Here is a 10,218-nt window from a genome sequence, read left to right on the forward strand (position 1 = left end):
AACCAGAACTAAAATTAAAATCTGAATTATTTTCGATATAGAAATTTTTTTTTTTGAAAATACATTTTTTTCAAAAAAAATTGTTTTGTGAACACAAGCAGAAATTTTTTTGAATCATTCAATTCGGATGCTTATTTCTCTCAAAAACTGCCATTTTTTGCACATTTAGCTCTGTATCTTCGAAATTGCTCGATCTGCCTTTGCTAAAAACTAATCACCACTTCTCCCAATCGTTATAAATTGAATGTTTTTTAGATCATTCAAATCGGATGCTCCGTTCTCTCAAAAACTCGATTTCTATTTTCTGCACTCTTCGCTCCGTATCTCCATAACGACTAGACTTGCCTTTGCCAAAAATTAATCAGCACATCTCCCTATCAATAAAAATCGAATGTTTTTTGAACTATTCAAATCGGCTGATCCGCACGCCCAAAAACGTTAACAAATATGCGAACCACGAAACAAACACACATACGTCAATTTTTTCTGGGGTATGCCAAAATGTTTAGAAACCTCTGAAACGTGAAGATATGCGAAAAAAATCATTTTCGATTAAAAAAATATTGTGTAGGTACTTTAATATTTTCTCGATAAACCTGTGGAAGGTATCTCGAGGTACCAATTTCAAGTGGTGCTGTGACGAAATAATATTTTCGCAATGCGTTATGTGCTCTACCTGCATATAGAACGTATTTGCTGTTCGTTTTATTGTGCAATTATTACAAATGATGGTCTCAAGTAGTAAAGATCTGCTTCGACGTTTGTCTCAACCTCGCATATAAAGTAGAATTATAATATTATTTTGAATTTAAAATCGTTTATATTATGATGGTACATACAAAAGTAGTGCTATCGATTTATTGTGCGGGTGTCCGAGAGTTTTCATTCAAATTCTACTACCGACCAGGAAAAAACACTAATACAATTAAATTAGGAATAGTTTCAAACAGTTTGTAATTATCAAGTCAATTGAAATTTAATAAACTAGTGGGGTGGGTGGCATTGTGCCTTAAGGCAAATTGCTGGAACTTCCCGTACCGTAACGGAATGTTCGAGGAATACTGAACGTTTTCAAATAGATTATTATAAATATTGTAACATTGTTTAATATTCATAAGAATTATATAAACTGAATTGCAAAGTTGAAATTATTTGTTTAAAGTATATTAGAACTATAGTCAGAATTAAAAATAAAATCTGAATTATTTTCGATATACAAAAAAAACTTTTTTTGGAAAAAAAAAATTGAAACAAGTTTTTTTTTCCAAAATCAATTATTTTGTTAAGACAAGCAGAAAGTTCTTTGAATCATTCAAATTGGACGCTTAGTTCCCTCAAAAACTGCCATTTTTTACATATTTAGCTTCGTATTTTCGAAATAGCTGGGCCTGCCTTTGCCAAAAACTAATAAACACTTCTCCCAATCATTACTAATTGAATGTTTTTTTAGATCATTCAAATCGGATGCTCCGTTTTCTCAAAAACTCGATTTCTACTTTCTGCACTCTTTGCTCCGTATCTCCGAAACGGCTGGACCTGCCTTTGCCAAAAACTAATCAGCTCTTTTTCCTATCAATAGAAATCGAATGTTTTTTGAACCATTCAAATCGGTTGATCCGTGCACCCGAAAACGTGACTGGAAATTTGTATCCATACATACATACACACACATACACACACATCCATTTTTTCTGAGGTATGCCAAAATGTTCAGAAACTTTCAAAACGTCGAGAAATGTAAAAATTTTCAATTTCGATTTTCGGCCCATTACAATAACTTACCCTACGGGAAGTTAACTAGTTAGAGCTAACAGTTAATTTTCAATTATCATGATATTCAATTAATTTAGCTATTGGTGCAGCTTATGTCTATGGAACTGACTACAGAAATTCAACTTGGGGTCTTGAAGTTCAGTATCAAATAAATCTCTATAATTTCTATTTAAACTCATCATCATTATTACCGCCATGACACACGTATTTTATTGTCTTTGATAAAGACTGTAATAATAAACTAGTAGTCACACCTCTTCAGAGGGAATCCATAGCCATCCTATGTTCAAGGCTTTCCTTCCTCTCTGAGACGTCCCTGGTATTTATCTTAAGAAAATGATCACGATAATGTGGATTTAACAGTTGACAAGGGGAGTCACGATCCCACGTGAACAATAACTTACTACTCTTAATATTTTTATTATTGGAGATTCAATATTATCATAAGCACATGGCGCAATGATGAATAAATGTTTGGATGTATGAACAGCTATTAGTCGGTTATAATATGCAATAAATTAATATATATTAGAAGTAGAATTTACATTTTTTAAATTTAGAAGTACAGAGACATTCATTAGTTTACAAAGCATAATATATATATATATATATATATATATATATATATATATATATTATATCTTATATATAAAATTCTTCTCTAATGATGTATAAATTGGTACTCCTCCTAAACGGATTTTACTAAATCTTTTTAGAGTTTGTCGAGGGAAATTTTTAAGATATAGGCAATTATAAAACTATAGTAATACTGTAGAAATAAATGAAAAAAATTGCAAAAACAACATATTGTTTGACATTGACAACATTTCGACACATAAGAACTGTCATCTGCCAAAAATAACTTGAAATTTGAATTTAGTTTAAGGTAGCCTAGACAATATTAGTATATAATATCCATATACATGACTATAAATAAGAAAAATGTAATATCTATAATATTATTGCCAAAAACCAGCTGAGATGTGCCAGAAATTAAAACAATATAAGATATACAACATACGTTTGACACTAGAAAATTTATAATTTAGTTTAATAAATAGCACAATACGTCAAAAATTGCGTATAATGCATGTTGTATTTTGCTTTTACTAAATTATTTAAATACAAAAGAATATTTCTACTTATTAAAAAAAATATTTAGATTTTTGTTTCATGTGTCAAAAATTCATTTGTTTGGCATTGAATATGAAATATTTAGCAAGTTCATGATCTTAGATTGAATAGTGCCATTTGGACTAGGTTTTACAAATTAATTCACCTAAGATTTTAACTAAAGTTATAATGTTTATTGAATTATTAGTAAGAAAAATGTAATTTAGAAATTGTAATTGCCAAAAACAACTAATATAGGGTACGCGATTATAAAAATTATAGACTATTATATAAATTAAAGCAATTATATTGGTTGGAAATAACAAAGGTGATATTGTTCTTTACCGTAGATAAATATTATATATTTATTCTGTCTGAATTCCTTGTATTGATCAACTAAGACCATTAATGGAAGGACATTAAGTAGAATATTAAAAAGGATAGGATAGGGATATTAAAAAATTTGGAACTTAAAATGTAGACGTAGGTACAGGACGTCTGTCGGGTCATCTAGTATATATACACACACACACACACATATATATATATATATATATATATATATAAATACAGTTGGAATAAAGAATTTCTAAAGAGCTTAATAATTTAATGATGTTAAAATATCAAATAGTATTTAAGAATGTAATAAAAAACCGTCTCTTTTAAATGAGTAATTTTTTTTTCAAAATCAGAATTACTTACTAAAAACTTTTATATATATGATTTATTGGCTTTATAAGCTAGTACATTAGCCATATACTAAATTACATAATATCACTACCTCTTAAAGTCTAGTCTTACGTATATGTATATCATTGTTTTATGTATATTTCTCTTATAATTTTATATTATTAGATTTGATATAAGCATAAAGAGCACGATATAATCTTGTATCTGTCAGCACTAAAAACTAAACTTGATTACTGTTTTCAGCTATCAACCTTATTATAAAATTTTGTGAATTTTCGTAAACTTGAAAATAAAGTTTAAAATTATGAATTTGAGGTGCCACCTTTTTCATAAAAGCATACTAGTTGTACATAATATTTTCAGATATTTGATAGGGAGTTGTAATTTTATTACCAAGTAAGAGCAAATATCCGGGACAATCCAGGACAAATATTGCTTTTAAGAAAAACCCGGAACACCAGATGTTTCTACATACTGAAAATTTAAGTAAATAAGTTTTGAAGTTAAATGCGGTATTGCATTCTTGTCCTCATAACGAAACATATTTTATGTACCATCTTGTTAGTTATTTATCTCACATCGATCTATAATTACTTTACGTACAATTTAAATTCGCTGATAAAACGATAAAAAATATTATCGTGCGTGTACTAACAATAAAACAAATTGATTCTACTGAATATGTCTATTTAATATTTGCCTACAATTTCTATTTCTATTAACATGAAAAGTGCGGACATGCATCAACTTCAAAATTGATTTATGTGCGAATGTTGAAATTGGTGATTATAATTTCCTGATCGCCACAAATTAAATACAAAATAAACTATTATATAAGTGAACGTTTTAATTTGACGATTTTGACCTCGACCCTCATGTATTATTTCTGAACGCGTGACCCTTAGCATACTTCTTTAGAAAATCGATCGAGATGAGATGCTAATTTAATAATATTTGGAATATTAACATTCTGGATGATTTAATCTATTCAAATAGATGAAGGACAGAAATTAGGCGAATTATAGATTAAAATAAAGTGTTTAAACATAGTGCAAATTAGAATGTTGAATGTTTATACATAGCCTTGCCTTTTTTTACAGGTAAAAGCAAAAATATATATTTTTATAGTTAATTTTTTAGATATGATAACATTTCGAATCTCAGAGATAAGTTAATAAATATTTCAGAGAAGTATTTGATATAACTGAATTAATTAGCGAGTAATAGTTTTTGGTCACTGACCTTTAAAATATATACCAAACTCCTAGAATTCTATAAAATAAATTAATTTCATTTCAAGTTCATAATATAACTATATAAAACATAAAATGTATATGCAAGGAAAAAAAGCAAACTTTTCGCACTTTTGTAAAATCATTTCTTCACAATAATGAATTTTTTTTTTTAAGTAAAGTTTTTTAAAAAAATCATGAATTATTTGGATATAATAGAAAAATTCAAAAGCAAATGTTATAAACACTAAGATAATTAATGAAAATTAAGATTTATAAAAAAGAGGATGTTATATCTAACCGTATCGATTTCGTATAACTCGAGAAACTTTTCAAAAAGTTCAACTTTTTATGACATAATAATTATTGAGTACTTCTTATTAATTTTAATAATTATCTCTGAAAAGATATTAAAACTAAGGTCCTTTATGAACAGTAGAAAGAGCATAGAAAATTTTTCAAAAATTTTAAAAATGTTTTTAGATGTAATTTATGAATAAAACTCATTCATTTGTCGCTAAGTTATACCTAAAACATTTTTTTTTTAATTTTCAAAAATTTTTTCATACGAAGTTTGATTCAATTGCGCTCTATCTAAACGTTAATATTAAGAGCTAAAACTTTCAGAGAATTGTTTTTTATCAATTTGGAACCATTAGAGCCCCTGGGAGCAAGGAAATTCGAAAATGACCATTTTAAAGACCTTAATATATATATATATATATATATATATATATATATATAAATGATTTTTCTATATCATATCTCAATTTCAAATGAAGTCATCCATCATATTGCAATTGTGTTTCAAATTAACTGCGATAATTTTGACAAAAGCATTTAATTATATAAAAACTTTATACTTTGTTGAATTGAAGTAATTAATAATAAATAAATATTATTTACAATGAAGCAAATTAACATTAGTCAATAACCATGGTATTGATATTTCTGGGATAGACGGACATGCTGTGCAGATTCATTATCGATAATCTAATGATTTCCCAATCAAATATTGATGATAAATAGTAAATAATAAAGCTTGATTTCTTTATTAAACACTAGACATTTGCATATGTTATATAAAGAGATGTCATGCAATTGCAAAAAATTTGACAACGATTTCGGAACGAAACGAATTGGAAAGAATAACTCGGTGATGTGTTGAAGATGCAGATTTACAAGAATTAAAAAAAATGTACAACCTCATATAATGGAGTAACTTTTTATTTTAATTTTGTTTTCATTGTTTAACAGATATAAAAACAGTATTGTTTGTACAAATCACTAAAAATAATATATGTTCGTAAAAACTTGTGCAATCATAAATGGAACATGACATTGTTTGATCGCAAACGAAAGATAACTTGAGGACTATTGGTTAATATTTTTTTTTAGGAAGTACACAACAGTATTTATTTGCATTTATGTTCAACAATAATATATTTTTAACTTTTTTTAAAAATAGATAACTCAATATTAACAATACATTAATGAACATGAAATTACATTTTTACTTACTAGAGAAGCTAGAGGCTTGCAACAGATTTTTTTAATTAAAATATCATGATATTCACTTTTTATGATGGATAGTTTCTGTAATTACTCCTCTACCGAATCAAGTCAATATTTCCCAATTTTATTTAATTTTTAAAAAAAGTATGATGTTACATCTTACCCCGTTTGAGGCTAGTTGTAATATTTAAAGAAGCAAGTAGTAACAACCAATAAACTAATAGGGTGCATGACATCGTGCCTTAAGAGAAATTGCTGGAACTTCCCGTACCGTAATTAATAATCTTGGTACCGAACCCAAAAAAATTTACAAAAAATGTGAACACATTATTAAAATCTATAAAATATCTGATAATTTGATGTACATATGTCCAATAAACATTTTTGACCATCAAATGACATTCTTTTAACTTATTTTTATTGAGAGTCCATAACCGCTGAACCTGCCTTCCCAAAAATTTAATCAGTTCTTCAACTTATTAATACAAGTAAAATGTTTTTTGAATTATTAAAATCGGACGCTCCGTTCTCTTAAAAACTGAGTTACCGTTTTTGGCACTTTTAGCCCCGTAATTTCGGAACGGCTAGACCTGCCTTCGCCAAAAACTAATCAGCGCGTCTCCTTATCAATATGAATCGAATGTTTTTTTAAATTATTCAAATCGGTTGATCGATGTTCCCGAAATCGTCGAGAAAATACACACACACACACACATACATCCATTTTTTCTCAGGTATGCCAAAATATTCAGAAACCTTTGAAACGTAAAGATATATACAAATTTTCATTTTCGATTTTTTGCGATTACTATAACTTACCCTACGGGAAGTTAATAATGCTTCTGATAATTTATTCTTTACTTATTTTAAGAGAATTGACTTATTTAAACAAAGAACTATTTATCGTTTAAAATCTCTTTGAAAAATGACTGCCACTAGTTATTCACACTTAATTACACACTACTCTATATTCTTCCTTCTAATAAAAAAACAGAAATATTTTCAACAACAGACATATAAAAATCTTAATCTCAGTTTGATACACTTACTAATCCGCTTTCCAATTGATAAATCAATAAAGTCAACTAAAAGCATCATTCGAAATGTCACTTTTCAAATTACTTTAATTAATACGAGTAATTAATTTTCCAGTGATTTATAACTGCAATATTCAATTATCAACTAGTTAATTTCGCTAATTTCACGGTAGCCACGATTTATGAGATATATTCGTCTCATATTTTCAGTGTAAAATTGCCTTTACTGTGCGTCATATGTTGAAGAAATCACCGTGAAAGTTTTGCTGCCGAAAGATACATTATTCGAGGAAATGCTGTTCGTTAACAAATAATAAATGTCTTCGTAAAACAATATACTATCGAGTTAAATCAACTGATTGCGATTGTATATAATTTTATATAAATTATGTGTGCATATAAGTGACTACAAAAAATGCAACTAATTTATTGGTAAGATGAATGAAAGTGATGTATGAAAGTGTATATATTACGGATTACAATCTGCAATTCTTTTTTTTGACAAAAATTATTAAAAAAAATTAACTGCCCATAAGCTGCAATGAGAATTTATGTTTTCGTCAGAAAAATCGATTTGCTACTTTTACGTTTCCTCGACGTTTAAAAGTCTTACCATAAAACTCGAAAAGCACTCGGGTTAATTAGTTTTGCGAAATGATCGGCCTAGCCATTTCTTTAGAAATAGTAGAAAAGTGCCAAATATTTCATTCATATTTAGCAGAAAAAAAAAACTAGTGGGGCGCATGACATCGTGCCTTAAGGCAAATTGCTGAAACTTCCCGTACCAAAATTTTTTTTTTTTAAATAACGATTAACATTTAAAAAAAAAAATACTTCGAAAAAATTAGATTTTTGAGAAACTATAAATTTGACAAAAAATTCCTTTTTTTGAAAAAAAAACTTTTTGAAGAAAAATTTATTTTAGAATATTTTGGAAATTCGGAACTTTTTCAAAGCAATCGTACTGCTTTAACTGCATAGAGACGAAATATCGAAGCGCGGAACCGCTGCGCCGCCGTCTAACGGATAAACATTGGTACGGAACCCATAGGAATGTAAACAAAATTCAAACTTATGTTAAAATCTCTATAAAATATCTGATAATTTGATGTGCATATGTCTAATGATCATTTTTGACCGCCAGATGGCATTTTTTTTACTTTTTTTACTAGATCTCCGAAACCGCTAGACCTTCATGAAAATTTGATCAGTTTTTCATCTTGTTAATACAAGTAAAATGTTCTTTGAATTATTCAAATCGGACGCTCCGTTCTCTCAAAAACTGAGTTACCGTTTTTGGCACTTTTTGCCCCGTATCTTCGGAACGGCTAGACCTGCCTTTGCCAACAACTAATCAGCACGCCTCCTTATCAATGCCAATCGAATGTTTTTTGAATTATTCAAATTGCTTCATCCGTGTTCCCGAAATCGTCGACGAAAATTTGTATCCGCACACACATACACGCATACACACACGCACACACACACATACATCCATTTTTTCTAAGGTATGCCAAAATATTCAGAAACTTCTGAAACGTAAAGATATATAAAAAATTTCATATTTCATTTTCGAGTTAAAAATAATGTTTATCAGGATGCTACATATATATAGCTTCTAGCTCCACTATACTACAATAATTATTTTCATCCTAGCATTTAAGATTTATTCTACAATCTGCTATAAATTTATGAGAATTCATGCATATATACATATATATTAATGTATGTATTATGTTTCGTTGTATCTGATTTCTTGCAACAATTAAAATGGCATGAAAGTATAAATTGCTGAAAAACATTTTAATTGTGGTCGCTTAGGAGTGCCTTATGCAATTCGAAGGGAATTAGAGAGTCGCGTTCAATTCGTTTAATAAACTACCAAGAACATTATAGGGCTCAATAAGATCAAGAAGTAAGATGTAATGTTGTTTGAACTTTACGATTTAATGATTCTGAGATTCTTTGGGATTTAATAACTCTTAAAGGCAATAACTAACGCCTTCAAAATACACATAAAGCTTAGTAGCTGACAGTTACTAGAGGTATAAAAATCTCTATTACAAATTTACTATAGTAGGTATTGAGCAAAAGCTTATATTAGTAGGTACGAAGCTTTAATAAGTTTCAAATCCATATTCGAATAATCTTAAATTTATCATTTTCCGATCGAAAGCTCTGTTGCATCAATAGTACCAATATTAAGATGGGGTATACTTATTAAAATATCGTTCTTGATATTAAAATCGATGAATTACTACTACTATAAAATTTATATACTAATATAAAAATTATTTACTACTACTATTTTTGTATACTAATATAAAAATTATATCAATACTTCATTAAAATTATGTTTACGGATATTCATTGACAAGATTGACTATTTTTCGATATAATTGATTGGGCTCAACTTCAGAAACAACAATTAATGATTCGCCTTTTCTATTTATATATTTTGTTTATAATGGATTGTCAGACAACAATGAAAATTTTATAAAACTAATATTTTTGAAAACAATTAAGGAATTTTTTTAAAATTTCTTTCTAAAAAATGTTAAAACTTTGCAAGATCTGAGTAAAAAGACTCAAAATTATATAATTTTGCTCCACCACAGATTTCTTGAAATAATTTAGTCAATTTAGTATAATTTTGCAATGTAGGAATAAATTATAAGCAATGTAATTACTATATATATATATATTGAGTCGAGTCTAGATGCTCGGTATGGGCGTGTTTCTCGCTTCACAATGATGTATTTCATAACTTTTAGTCAAATTAGTTTTCAAATCTTTTAGTTATTCATAATTTTTTCTAAAAAATGTTTTTTTCTCTAATATGTTATTAAGTTTAATTT

The sequence above is a fragment of the Ctenocephalides felis genome, unplaced genomic scaffold (assembly GCF_003426905.1).
Source record: "Ctenocephalides felis isolate EL2017-DRISC unplaced genomic scaffold, ASM342690v1 CF-g0.4_SCAFFOLD_01492, whole genome shotgun sequence".
Taxonomy (NCBI): domain Eukaryota; kingdom Metazoa; phylum Arthropoda; class Insecta; order Siphonaptera; family Pulicidae; genus Ctenocephalides; species Ctenocephalides felis.